A 13,920-nucleotide genomic window follows, 5' to 3' on the forward strand; every position below is an offset into this window, starting at 1 on the left:
GGGTTAATTTTGCTTCTGGGACCTAAGCTGGAGACCTAACCACTATTTAAAACAGGGGTCAGCACACTATAGTCTGAAGGCCAAGTTGGGCCCACAGCCTGCTTTTGTAGAGCCTAAGAGCTAAGATTAGTCTTTACATTTTTTAAAATATATTTTATTGATTTTTTTACAGAGAGGAAGGGAGAGGAATAGAGAGTTAGAAACATCGATGAGAGAGAAACATCAATCAGCTGTCTCCTGCACACTCCCCACTGGGGATGTGCCCACAACCAAGGTACATGCCCTTGACCAGAATCGAACCTGGGACCCTTGAGTCTGCAGGCCGACTCTCTAGCCACTGAGCCAAACCGGTTAGGGCTGGTCTTTACATTTAAAAAAGATTACAAACAAAAACTTTCAGAGAACACATGACAGAGACTGTAGCCCGCAAAGCTGAAAATATTTTACTACCTGGCCCTTTATAGAAAGTTTGTTGACTCTGATTTAGAACATTTCTCTGGTTTGGGTTTATTGCATGTTTCTAAGCCAAGTACTATCTATATTTTGAAAAGATTTAATCATGTACCTATATGAGAAAACTTATAAATACAACATAAGTAGTGTGTATTATAATATCCTATTCATCTGTATAAAACAAGGTTATACAAATCCATGTCACACACACGGAGAAAATTTCTAGAAGAGTAATAAAAAAAAAAAATATGCTGCCCTGGCCGGTTTGGCTCAGTGGATAGAGCGTCGGCCTGGGGACTGGAAGGTCCAGGGTTCGATTCCGGTCAAGGGCATGTACCTTGGTTGCGGGCACATCCCCAGTGGGGGGTGTGCAGGAGGCAGCTGATCGATGCTTCTCTCTCATCGATGTTTCTAACTCTCTATCCCTCTCCCTTCCTCTCTGTAAAAAATCAATAGAATATTTTAAAAAAATATATGCTAACTGGTTGCCTCTGGGAGGTGGTCTTTGGGGGCTCATTGGGGAAGGGAACTTTTCATTTTATTCTCTTCAGTATATTGTGGATTTTTTTTCCTAATCATGAGCATACATTATTTTTATACATGGAACATAAGAGAGTAAAGTGTTATAACTTAAATAAGTTAAATTTAGATCTCTAAATACATAACTATATATCCTCCTTCATCCCCTACTCCTCCCCCGCCCCCCAAAAAAAGCCCCAATTTTTTTGATAAATAAAGTTAAAGACATTTTTGCTTTTTCCTGGAGCATCACATGTGGATCCAGAAACCAGAAGCCACCCATTGGCCGTGGAACTGAGCCAGTTTGGGGCAGGTAAGCTGGCTGGGCCTGGGCAGTTTGTCCCTGAGGGTACACTGATGTTTTCTGAACTTCCAAGCACAGGGTTTTGGATAAAGCATTGTGTCTCTGGGCAGAAGACAGACACCCATGCGCATGGTGTTGCTGGCAGAGGTCTGAGCCTCCGAGAACGCCTTAGTCCAGTACTCGCCAAAGCTGTGCAGTTTATCCAATCTGGACTAAAGGATGGGTCTCTGCTTGCAGGATCCACTCACTCATCAGCTCCACCCACTGATTTTCTGTCTGCATGCATTTAGTGAGCTCATGGGCCATGATCACTTTCTCTGCATCCCCAGGGCTGGCCCTCCCACTGTCAGAATGGGAACTCAGCTCAGTCAGCAAGAAAGAAGAGGCTTGGAGCTGGGGATCAGCTGTGCCCATTGGGTAAGGGGTCTATGCTAAGGGGGTGGGGCAGACTAGGAGGAAGGACAGGCTGGCATGGTGGCAGGTGGCAGAGCAGAGCTTGTGTGTGGAGGTGGAGTAGGGCTGTCAATAGATTTGGAGACTGGCTTTGCTTGGGTTGGGGGAGGAGTCAAGGTGTGAGAAAATTGGCAGAGCCAGGGCAGCACAGAATCCCAGAGGGGTTAGGCGGGTTATCCAGGGGACCTCAGGGACTTCAAAGCAGGGACCCCCACATATCAGAGCTGGAGATTTTTATTTCTTAATTCTTGCCTGATACCTTATATTTTCCAAGATAAAAGGTCACATTCAAAAATATCTTCGATATTGTAGGCCAACATGAATAAGGAGTGCTTGCAAATGACCAAGCAAAGGGAAAACAGTTGACATAAAATGGGTTGATTGGTGAAGCCACACAAAAAATGTCCACTGAGTCACAAGTGGGAGGACCTTGGTCACCAGAGCTTGCCCTTTTTTTCCAAAGCTGAGGAGGCAGGAAAAGGACTATCCAGGATGGGGACTGAGTTTATGATTGGCTTGTCTCTCAACTAGCCTAGCTTAGCTAGAGTTTCTTTTGTAGAGCTAAGCAATCTTGGATTAGCCATCCCTGAAACCTGGGTGGCTGAAAGAGAAAGGTGGACTGGGGAAGGGGCCATGGTTGGGTCTCTATCCACTTAATTTAAGGATTTGAGGACCTTGAGAGGTAAGCTGTACCTTCGCTGTATCCCAAACTGTTCTCTGGGCTCCTAGTGTCTGTGTCCTGCCTGGTCCAGGGAGGAAAGCTTCCAAGAGGTATTCAGGTAGTATGCCTGAGTTACTGAAGGTGTGGAATTTCTAGTTTCCAAGTGACTATGGAGGGGGCAGTTTGTAGTTGGCAATGAGCCATGAACGATATGCACCTCTGCAGAGCTCCTGCTGGAGACATCTACCCAACTTCTTGTCCAAGTAAATCTTTAGGGTGTTTTCTGGTTGCTTCTGGTCTAGGCTCTCCCTTGAATCCCTCAATAAATCATTTCTTGGGTGACATATAAAGTCTCTTTTTTTATTTCTTACATGAGGACATGTTTCCATTGATTTTAGAGAAAGTGGAAGAGAGAGAAAGAGAGAAAAACACTAATGTAAGAGAGAAATACCTATTGGTTGCCTCTTGTGCGTACCTCGACAGGAGATTGAACCCACACCTAGGTATGTGCCCTGAGTGGGAATCGAACCGGCAAGTTTTTGGTGCATGGGATGACACTCAACCAATTGAGCCATTCCAGCTGGGCTCAGTGTGCTTTGAGAAGGGCATTTTAGCATTCCATGAGGCTGGCTGCCTCCAGGTACAACATGTGCTATCAAGCAGTGCATCCTATGACCATGGGTTTACTCCCTTACCTTGCTCACTGTGAAGTGAGTCCCCTGGTCATATGCTATGCTCAGTGGGATTCCATGCTTGTGGATCAGGTAATCCTTGTGACCATAGGAGATCAAAAGCACCAGGATGAAGATAATGGGAATCATATTAAGAATATAGAGGGTGTCAATATACAGTAGTAGGCAAGGTGAGTGGTAAAGTAAAGGGAAAGAAAAAGGATTCTGTAGAATCAGAAAGTTAATCTTGTTCTGTCATCTTGGATAGAAAACTATCCACTTCCAAAGTTTGCAGATTCTGGAAAATTCCTAAGAATTCTCAGTCTTAGGCCTCCTAATGTAATGGATATCTTGTAGCCAAGAGAAGGTGATATATGTCTTTTCAGTTGGCAGATGGGTATCCAAGGATTAACTCTTTGGAGTTTTATGCTATGTCAACTGTTAACAGTGGCAGATAAGACCCTTTCCATTAAGGCTCAAGGGTAGTTTTCCTCTCATATCTTTCAGAAACCATATTTTCATATTTCAGATCATGCAGAAGCTGTTTAGGTGGGTATTTTGGAAACAAAAACATTTCAGACACTTTCCCTTCTTGCATGCCTGTTTCTTCCACCAATCTCCCCAAGGGTGGAAGCCATTTCAAAGTCCTATCTGTCTTCCTTCTTCTTCTCCAGAGACCCTCACAGGGCTGGGTGCACTTAAATATTTAGAAAAACACCCACGTGTTGAACAGAATGACATTGCGCCCACCTTGCTTGCAGTGGGCTCACGCTCAGCTAGCAGCCACTCGTCTTCCCGCGTGTCCAGCCTGGTGGGTCTGTGCTGGAACATGCATGCTCCAGTCCTGAGAGACTGGCCATGTTCCAGGGCAGTACTCACTGCTTGATGAAGCTAGAGAAATGCCTGCAGCGATGACCACATTCCCCTCCAGTGTGCGAATGGGGGTGAAATCACTGCAGCTTCCTGTGGGGAGTCAAACGCCGTGACCCCGGCCCCAACAGGAAGATGCTGGCAGGTACATGGGCAGAAACAGATTTTCCAGAGTGCAGAGTTCTTACATCCTACTCCACCCAGGGTCATTACCATTGGAGTGTAGCTTTATCTTTTCCTTGGACTTCCAGCATCGCAAGACTGCATTTGTAAGAAAAGGTTTTCTGACGTCCTCGCTGGCTCAGTGGTGGAATGGACTGTCGTGGGAAGTTATGCGTTCCCTGCCTGGGGCGCTGGATAACTCCTTGGCAGAGATGTTGTGGAGGTGGGGAGGAGGACTCCCAGGCCCAAGATGCTGTAAGTCTTTGGTGCCCATTGTCCCTAGGACGCTGCAGAGGTACGCAAGCTGATGCGGATTTCGCAATGCAGCTTTGAGGTTGGTGATGCAAGTTCATTCAAGAGAAAACTGTGGCTGGTGATTTGGACCCCAGGTTGCTGCTGGGACTCAAAGGGCCTGACTCAGGCTTCACAGCTCTTGCCAGCATTTTAAAGGGAAGCGATGTTGTCTCGAATTCTTTCTCCCCTCACCCCCTAAAGGTAGGTGGCTGGTCTTCAGCTCTCTTCTCTTTCATTCCACACAGCCCCCCACACCCCCTCTGGGAAATCTCAGCCACACCCCTGCTTTAACCCCTACCTCTCTGATGATAAATCCTAGCTCTGTGTCTCCAGCCTTGACCTCATCCCTTAGCAACAGACCCGTATAACCAAGTTTATTGGATATCTCCATTTCATCATCTTACATCTCAAACACAGTGTGTACCAAACTAGGGTGTTTTCTTGCCTTCAAACATGACACCCCTCACCCAGCCTTCCACCCATATGTAAACTGTCTTCCACCTCCATCTAAGTCCATTTCTACTTGGTGTGCTTGTCCTGTGTATTCCACCCTGCAGTGCCCCAGTGCCCTCCCCCAACCCCCAGTCCTACTGTTGTTTTTTTTAAAGAAAATATTTTTATTGATTTCAGAGAGAAGGAAGAGGGAGAGAGGAATAGAAACATCAATGATGAGAGAGAATCATTGATTGGCTGCCTTCTGCATGCCCCACACTGGGGATTGAGCCCACGATTTGGGAATCTGGCCTGACTGGGAATTGAACTGTGACCTCCTGGCTTATAGGTCAGTGCTCACTGAGCCATGCCGGCTGGCCCAGACTTAATTTTTTTTAAGTTTATTTTTCAATTACAATATGCATTCAATATTATTTTGTATTAGTTTCAGTTGTGTAGCATAGACAGTGCCCTTTAAAAAAAATCAGCCTTTTTTATTCAAGTCATATTGCTATTGATTTCATTACCCCTCCCCTGGGCCTTACTGCCTGGCCTTGTGCCTGGTCCCTTTGTATTAGCTCCCTTTCCTAAGCCCACACTCCATGCTGCTGCCAGAGTGACTGTCCTTCAACCTACATGGGACCGTGTCACTCCCCTCCAAACAAACAAGCATAAAAAATAAAACACTGCCAATACCAAGTGCTGGCGAGTCTATAGAGAGAGCAACCAGAACTCCCATGCATTCCTGGTGAGTGTATAAATGGACAAAAAACTTTGGAAAACTGGCAGTGTCTACTCAAATAGATATGTGCAGACCTTATGATCCAGCAGCTTCACTCCTAGGTATGTACCCAACAGATGTACACCCATCAGAACACCAAAGGACATGTGCAAGGAGGTGTGCAGCCCCCAGCGGGAAACCACACATGCTCATTAGTAATTGTGGTTCACTCATGAAATGGGATATTAGCAACGATAAAGAACAAGTTAAATTTATATATGGCAACAAGGATGAGCCTTGACACATTATGTTGAGTGAAAGAAGCCAAATACAAAAAAAAAAATAGTGAAAACTAATTTATGGTGTTAAATTTATGGGGCTGCTATTTACATAGGTGTGGTCAGTTTGTGAAAAAGTTTGCATTTTATGTATGTTGTACTTCAGTAGAAAGTTTACGAAAACATGCCCACCCACACATACACACTAAGACAAAATTCCTTTCACTTTCCTTGTACCCAGAGGAAGCATTTCCAAACCTAGTGGAACAGTCCATTTTTCCTTCAGCCTGGAATTCCTCTCTCTTTCTCTCTCTCTCTCTCTCTCTCTCTCTCTCTCTCTCTCTCTCTCTCTCTCTCTCCTGAAAATCCCACATCCTATGTGAGGCTGCCTCTGATTTCTCAGACCAAACAGATCCCTCCTGGTGTTGCATTCCCGGGCATGCTGCTTTTCCCTCTCTCATGGCTCTTAGCTCTCTGTGCTTGTATGTATTTCCTTGACTAGAGATAAACTTCTGATGTTATAGAAACAGTGTCTCATTCATCTATGTAAGATCTCTGAGGACAGTGCCCTGCCTGCTACTGTGCTTGAGCTAATGAATGTTTGACAAATGATTGAATGTGTGCTCTGAGTTAAGCCAAGGTTGGTACTGCCAGAAAGCCAAGACACCCAGCGTGCCCACAAGAAAGCTTTTGCCAAGAGCCAAGTCCCTTTGGAAGTAAATGCATCCTGCAGTCCTTTATTGGCTGCTGACAACCAAGTAGATGTAAATGTGTTGTGCAGCATTGTGGGCGTGTCCAATATGACTGGGTGAGACCAACCAGCCCCACTAACATGAATAAGCCGTGCAAATATGTGGTTAATGACCATGTCGCTCCGTGTCAATTCTTAATCCCAGGTAATTAGCAGATAGATAATTGGTGGAAGAATGGGAGGTGCTGAGGGATGTGCCATCACTTGGGTGAAGCTAATGATCCTCTATGGATTAAGACCCACCCTCTGTAAGTGTTGATGGCTCCTATTTGAAATGCTCCTTTTGAAAAGGCCTCCATCCAAGTAAAGGTGTCAGGAGCAGAGTGTTGGCATCAGCACTCGTTTTCTGGGCTGCTTCCATGGAAGGTGGGTGGATGGGCCCACTGCTGCCAGCCCAGTGCAGGCAGCTCAGAGTCTGTGCTGCCCCTGACTTGGTGGGTAATCCTGAGTATGTTCTTCCTCCACTCTCGGTTTTACCATTTGTCTAATGGCAAAGGGTGGGTGGGGAAGCTGATTCAAGAACCCCTTGCAGACAAGAGTTTCCCTACTCTGCTCTCTTTTGGCTACAGAGGCATGGTTAGCTGGCCTGGATGAGAGGGTGCTGTGGAAAGAATATTCTGGGGATGAAAGCAGACGTCTGTTGTGTCTTATAGAACCCGAGGCAGGGCCAGCTGGGTGTCCATCAAGATGGGTGCACCTGGTTGCAGTGTTGAGTTAAACTCCTGTATAATGATTTTGTTGGCATAGACCATCTTTTGTCTCGAACCCAGGGGCAAGTTCTTTTTTCCGAAGTTTTCCTCCAGGTGACAGTTGTGTGCATGGTGACCCTGGAGTTGCACACTTGGCAGCCCTGTGTTTAGCAGCCTTCGCCTGTAACATTTGACAAGCCATTCATGCACAAGAGAACGGAACTTAAAGGGAGCCCTGCCAAAGAACCTGGTGTAGACGAGTGAACACTGGACTAGAGGTCGAGAGGCTAGCATGTGCTTTCTCCTATTGTTGGGTGCCACTTTCCATAAGTGACCTTAGGCTTATTAATTGAGCTAGTGAAGTATTTTTATATTTAATGATATTTTTGTTTGTTTGTTTTTTAATTAAATATATATATGTGTATGTATGTATATATATATATGTTTTTATTGGTTTCAGAGAAGGGAGAGGGAGAGAGAGATGGAAACATCAATGATGAGAGAGAATCACTGATCAGCTGCTGCCTCCTGCACATCCCTACTGGGGACCGAGCACACAACCCAGGCATGTGCCCTTGACCGGAATCAAACCCAAGACCGATTTATTTTTTTTAAATTATCACCCGAAGATATTTTTCCATTGATTTTTAGAGAGAGTGGAAAAGAGAGGGAAAAACAGAAATATCGATGTGAGAGAAACATCGATTGGTTGCTTCTTGCACGCGCTCCACCGGGGAGGAACCCTGCAACTGAGTTTCGTGCCCTTGACCGGAATCAGACCCAGGACCCTTCGGTCCACAGGCCGATGCTCTATCCACTGATAGAGCATCGGCCTGCCAAACCAACTAGGGCTTGCTTGATTTGTTATTATTAAGAGAGATGTGTTCACTGTGATGATGGATTTCTTAAAAATCTCTTAGTTTTGCCAACTTTTGTTCTATATTTTAAAGCTATGTTGTTAGGTGCATGCAAGTTTAGAATCATTATCTTCCAGGTGATTGAAAAGTTATTATTATGAAGTGGCCCACCATATTTCTAGTGAAGGTTTTTAACCCCCATGAAATGTATTTGTCTGGTATTTTTACAGCTACACAAGGTTTATTTTATTAACCTGACATATTTTATATTAAAACATAATACTTTTAGATAATTGTAGGTTCACATATGTAAGAAATAATACAGAGAGCCTATGTGCCCTTTACCTAATTTCCCCCATTAGTAACATCTTGTAAAACAATAGTATAATAACACAACCAAAATAGAAACATTCACATAGTCAAGATACAGAATATTTAAATCACCACAAGGATCCCTAATGCTCTGCTTTTATATATACACCCACTTCATTCCCACCTGCACACTCTCTAACCCTTGGCAACCAATAAGCTGTACTCCATCACTATAATTTTTTTCAAGAATGTTATTTAATGGAATCGCACAGCATGTAACCTATTGGATTTGCTTTTTTTCACTCAGTATAATTCTCTGAAGGTTCAACCAAGTGTGTGTGTGTGTGTGTGTGTGTGTGTGTGTGTGTGTGTTTTTAAATCCTCACCTGAGGATATTTTTCCATTGATTTTTAGAGAGAGTTGAAGAGAGAGGGAAAGACAGTGATTTGTTGCCTCCTACACATGCCCTGACCAGGGCCCAGGCCAGGGAGGAACCTGCAACCTAGGTACGTGCCCTTGACTGGAATTGAACCCAGGACCCTTTGGTCTGCAGGCCAATGCTCTACCCACTGAGCAAAACCAGCTATGGCCAAGTGTGTGTATTGATAATTCATTCTTTTTTTTTGCTAAGTGGTATTCCATGATATGGATGACCGTAGTTTGTTCAACTATTTACCCATTGAAAGACATCTGGATTTTATCCCGTTTTTTTTTTTTGCTATTACATGTATGTATACATTTTAGTGTGAACAAAAGTCTTTATTTCTCTGGGATAAATGCCCAAGAGTGCAATTGCTGAGTCGTGTGGTTGTTGCATGTTTAGCTTTACAAGAAACTGCCAAATTGTTTTTCAGAGTGGCAGCATTTTACATTCCCACCAGCAATATATGAGTGATTCAGTTTATCTGACTCCTTGCCAGCGTTTGGTGTTGTCACTATTTTTTTAATTTTAGTCATTGAGATAGGTATGCAGTGATAATTCATTGTGGTTTTAATTTGCATTTCCCTAATGGCTAATTATGTTGAGCGTCTTTTCACATGTTGATTTGCCATATGTATATCCTCTTCTGTGCAGTATATCTTTTGCCTATTTGCTAGTTGGATTGTATATTTTCTTACTGTTAAGTTTTGGGAACAGATCTATAAATACTTTGTCCAATATGTGATTTGTCCAGGGAGGAGCCTGCAACTGAGCTATATGCCCTTGACTGGAATCAAACCCGGGCCTCTTCAGTCTGCAGGCCGATGCTCTATCCACTGAGCCAAACTTGCTGGGGCTGGTTTAAAAATATTTTGACCTAGTTTGTAGCTTGTCTTTTACTCTTTTTAATGGGGTCTTTCACAGACAAATATTTTTAATTTTAATAAGTCCTATTTAGCAATTTTTACTTTTATAGATTTTTTTTTTTGGTGTCAAGTCTAAGAACTTTTTATCTGCTTAGTCCTACATCCCAAAGATTTTCTACCATGTTTTTCTAAAAGTTTTATAGTTTTACATTTTATGGTTAAGTCCATAATCCATTTTAAGTTATTTTTGTATAAAGAATGAGGCATAGGTTGAGGTTTTTGTTATTATTTTGGGGTTCTCTATTCTTTTTCATTGGTACAGTCTTGATTACTGCAGAGTGTAAGAAGTCTTAAAGTTGGATAAGTGATTCCTTTGCAATAGGCTAAATGTTTTTGTCTTCTCAAAATTCATATGTTGGAATCTTAACCCCAATGTGAGGGTATTAGTAGGTGTGGGGTCTTTGGGAGGTAATTAGGTCATGGTGGTGAAGCTTTCATGAATGATATTAGTAACCTTATAGAAGGACCCTCTTTCCACCATGTAAAGATACAACAAGAAGTAAGCAGTCTGTAATCCGGAAATGGGCTCTCCCCAGAACCCGACCGTGATGGCATCCTGATCTCAGACATCCAGCTTCCAAACTGTAAGAAATAAATTTTTAGTGTTGCCCTGGCCCATGTGGCTCAGTTGGTTGGGCATTGTCCTGGGCAACAAAGGGTTGCCAGTTCAATTCCCATTCAGGGCACATGCCTGGATTGTGGGATCAATCCCCGGTGAGGGGCATGTTGGAGGTGGCCAGTTTTTCACTTCACATAGATGTTTCTCTCTGTCCCTCTCCCTTCATCTCTCTCTAAAAACCAATTTAAAAATCTTTAAAAATATTTTTTAAAAATATATTTTATTGATTTATTACAGAGAAGAAGGGAAAGGGAGGGAGAGTTAGAAACATCAATGAGAGAGAGAGAGAGAAACATCAATCAGCTGCCTGTTGCACACCTCCTACTGGGAATGTGTCCGCAACCAAGGTACATGCCCTTGAGCAGAATCGAACCCGGGACCCTTCAGTCCGCAGGCTAATGCTCTATCCACTGAGCCAAACCGGTTAGGGCAATTTTTTAAATTCTTTATAAGCCATCCAGTCTATGGTATTTTGTTATAGCAGCCCCAAATGACTAAGGTATACTTTTTATTTTTCAAATTTGTTTTTTTTTTCAAATTTGTTTTAACTATTCTAATTCTATTCATTGCCTTTACATAAATTTTAGAATAATCTTGTCTATATTTCTTGTCTAAGAAAAGCTCTTGCTGGGATTTTTATAGGAATTACATTAATCCCTTATGTCAATTTGGGGAGTACTGACATCTTCATATGTTGAAATTTCCAACCATGAACATGGTATGTCTCTCCATTTATTTAGATTTCCTTTGATTTCTTTCATTGGCATTTTATAGTTTTCAGCATACAAGTTCTGTACATGTTTTGTTAATTTACATCTCAAATTCTTAAGTGATTATAAATGGTATTGTATTTTTAATTTTGATGTCTATATTTTTATTTCTTTTAATTGAATTTATTAGGGTGACACTGGCTAACAAAATTATACAGGTTTCAGGTGTAAAATTCTACAACACATTATCTGTACACTGTATTGTGTGTTCACCACCCCAAGTCTAGTCTCCATCCATCACTATTTATCCCCCCTATCCTCTCTCCCCCCCCCCATGATGTACACATTTTCATTGTTAGTACATAGAAATATAATTTTAGTATGTTTATCTTATATTCTGTGACTTTGCCGGGCAAAATCAGGCAGAGCCATCACCTCCTTACTCTGAGAACTCTACTTCTTTTAATGCAGCTTCAAGTAAAATAAATTAATATGGTAGCCTCATGACACTCCTGACTCACAGTGAGCACAGCATTGTCTAAGCTGTCTTTACACATGCCAGTACCCATCCTGGTGTCCCTGCTGGCCCCTGTGCTGTTTCTTTTTTGAACTCACAGCACTACTTAAAAATATGGCAGACCTTGCGAAATTTTTCTGTGGCACAGTCAGAAAGATCTTACCATGGGCTCAGGTAGTTTCTGGATTCTTCTTGGAGTATTTGCTCTTAATATGCAGAAGCAGGGAATGGTAGGAAACATGCCTCTCTTTCAACAGTGTCTAAACAGTGTCCAGCTTGGAGCAGAAGTCATGATCATAACCCTGAGAAAACTTCAGCCCAGGTGGGGGTTGGCTGAAGTCTCCAAAGGTAAGCCTCTTACTTAAGGTTGTAATGCATGTTACTCACTCCCTTTTGGGAACAGTTAATTCTAATATTAATGTCAGACATAAAGGCCAAAAGAAAGTGGATTGAATCTGCATGTATTGATGCAGCACAGTCATTTTTTCAAAGGCTACAAGGTAGATTGGGATATTGTAAAGCTTGGGTCCTCTCTGTGGAAGTAGTGGGGTGACACTCAGTGTCACTTGGCTGGATAACTAGGGGTCCTAAGCAAAGGTCTAGGCTTCTTGAGGGTCAGCTCTCCTTGCCTTCCTTCAATCTGTCATCTCAGGGGAGCTCCCCAGTCTTTTACTCTCTCTGAGTGTCAGGAGTGCCCAAGGCTGGAGGGATCTCCAGGCTTCAGGGTCCCTTCACCAAGTCTCTGCTGACCTAGCAGAAGGACCCAAATCTCCTACCACAAGGAGACCAGGCATCAGTGTGTGTGTGTGTGTGTGTGTGTGTGTGTTTCTGGCTAAGGCAGGCAGCCTGGCCTGAGACTGTGTATAAGTGAGAGTGCTTTCTGTGCATCACTTGTCTACTGCTGCATAACAAATTATCCCAAAACTTAGTGGCTTAAAGCAGCAACATTTATTATCTCACAGGTCTTCTGTTTCAGGGTCTCTCACAAGCCTGCAGTCGACTCAAGGAGCGGCCAGGAAGGATTCACTTTCCAGTTCACTCATGCAGTTGCTGGCAGTTTTTGTTCTCTGTGGCCTGTGGACTAAGGGCTCAGTTCCCCATAAGCCCCTTGGTTCCTTGCCACCAGGGCCTTTCCACACAGCATCTTACAACTTGGCAGCCTGCTTCATTAACGCAAATGAGAGAGAGTGCTAGTACGGTGGAAATGACAGTCTCCTACAACCTACCACAGAAGGGACGTGTTAGCACTTTTGCCGTATCCTGTTGAGTAGAAGCAAGTCACTAGAGGTCCAACCCGTATTCCATGGGAGGGCGTTACACAGGCTGTGAGTACCAGGAGGGAAGCCATGTCAGAAGCTGCCACCACACTGTGTGACTGTGGAGCAGGCAGGAGGGACAGATGGGTTATGAGGCATGTCAGGCCTGGGACAACTATCAGTGCTCCATCTGGAGGGTGAACATAACAGGGCAGAGGGCAGAGGCTTGGGGACCCAGGCTCTCCCTGGCACCCTGGGTCTGAGCAGCCTATAAGATTGGGCCCGGATCTGGGTGGTTGTTAGTCCTAAGTCCCCCTGGACCCAGGCTGATGAAGGTGGGTGTTGACTCTCACGCTTCTTGCTGCCAAGCCACTTTCCTATGTCTGCATGTTGTGAGCACCACTGCAAGCAAGACACAATGCCAGGCACAGTATTATACCTGGATCAGTAGTATGCTATGGGCATCCATTCATTGTGAAAATCCATACAGTGTAACAGCAAGAGCATCATGTCAGAGTCTAGCATCAAGAGTCTAGTGTGGGCTGCCTCCTAAGCTGATGGCCCCTCTTTGGACTTCAATTCTCCATTCTATAAACACGAATGCAATAAAAAACTCGCCCATCTCATTCACTTTGGGAGAAGATCTTGGTAGTAAACTGTCACACTACAATTTGCAAAAACCTTCACATTATACTATTCTATACTCATGTTCATGTTCAGGGAGGGGCACTCAAACTCACCAAACTTTGTGCTAAAGGGACGGACAGTAGAGGCCATCTGATTGCCTCCAGTCACATACACCTCCCAAGTGTACAGATGAGACTACCAAAGGCAAGGGACTCACCCAAGGTCACACACAAAATTAGTGGCTGGGGAGGGGGAGGCCTTGGGTGTTTGGACTTCCAGTCTAGTGCCTCTCTGAGAACCAGGAGCCTCCTGATGCAAAGTGGTGTCACCTAGAAGTTCTGATGCTCGGCTGCTGGAATTCAAACTCTGCTCCCACCATTTCCTACTTTGTGGCCACTGCCTCCCAGGGGAGATTTT

General features: G+C 43.8%; 1 long non-coding RNA gene across 2 annotated transcripts; it reads left to right on the forward strand.

Annotated features, from left to right (window-relative positions):
- Nucleotides 1–1,218: 1,218 nt before the first annotated feature.
- On the forward strand, nucleotides 1,219–13,707 carry LOC139020468 (uncharacterized). 2 transcript variants are annotated; one of them, XR_011473316.1, is made up of 4 exons: nucleotides 1,219–1,285; nucleotides 1,606–1,693; nucleotides 11,878–11,968; nucleotides 12,597–13,707. It is a non-coding gene; the product is annotated as an uncharacterized lncRNA (long non-coding RNA). The 2 variants fall into 2 exon arrangements; XR_011473317.1 differs by lacking the exons at nucleotides 1,219–1,285; nucleotides 1,606–1,693 and adding an exon at nucleotides 10,298–10,358.
- Nucleotides 13,708–13,920: the final 213 nt, after the last annotated feature.

This window comes from Myotis yumanensis, unplaced genomic scaffold (genome assembly GCF_028538775.1).
Source record: "Myotis yumanensis isolate MYYU_CA2020_CCGP unplaced genomic scaffold, mMyoYum1.0.hap1 SCAF_12, whole genome shotgun sequence".
NCBI lineage: Eukaryota > Metazoa > Chordata > Mammalia > Chiroptera > Vespertilionidae > Myotis > Myotis yumanensis.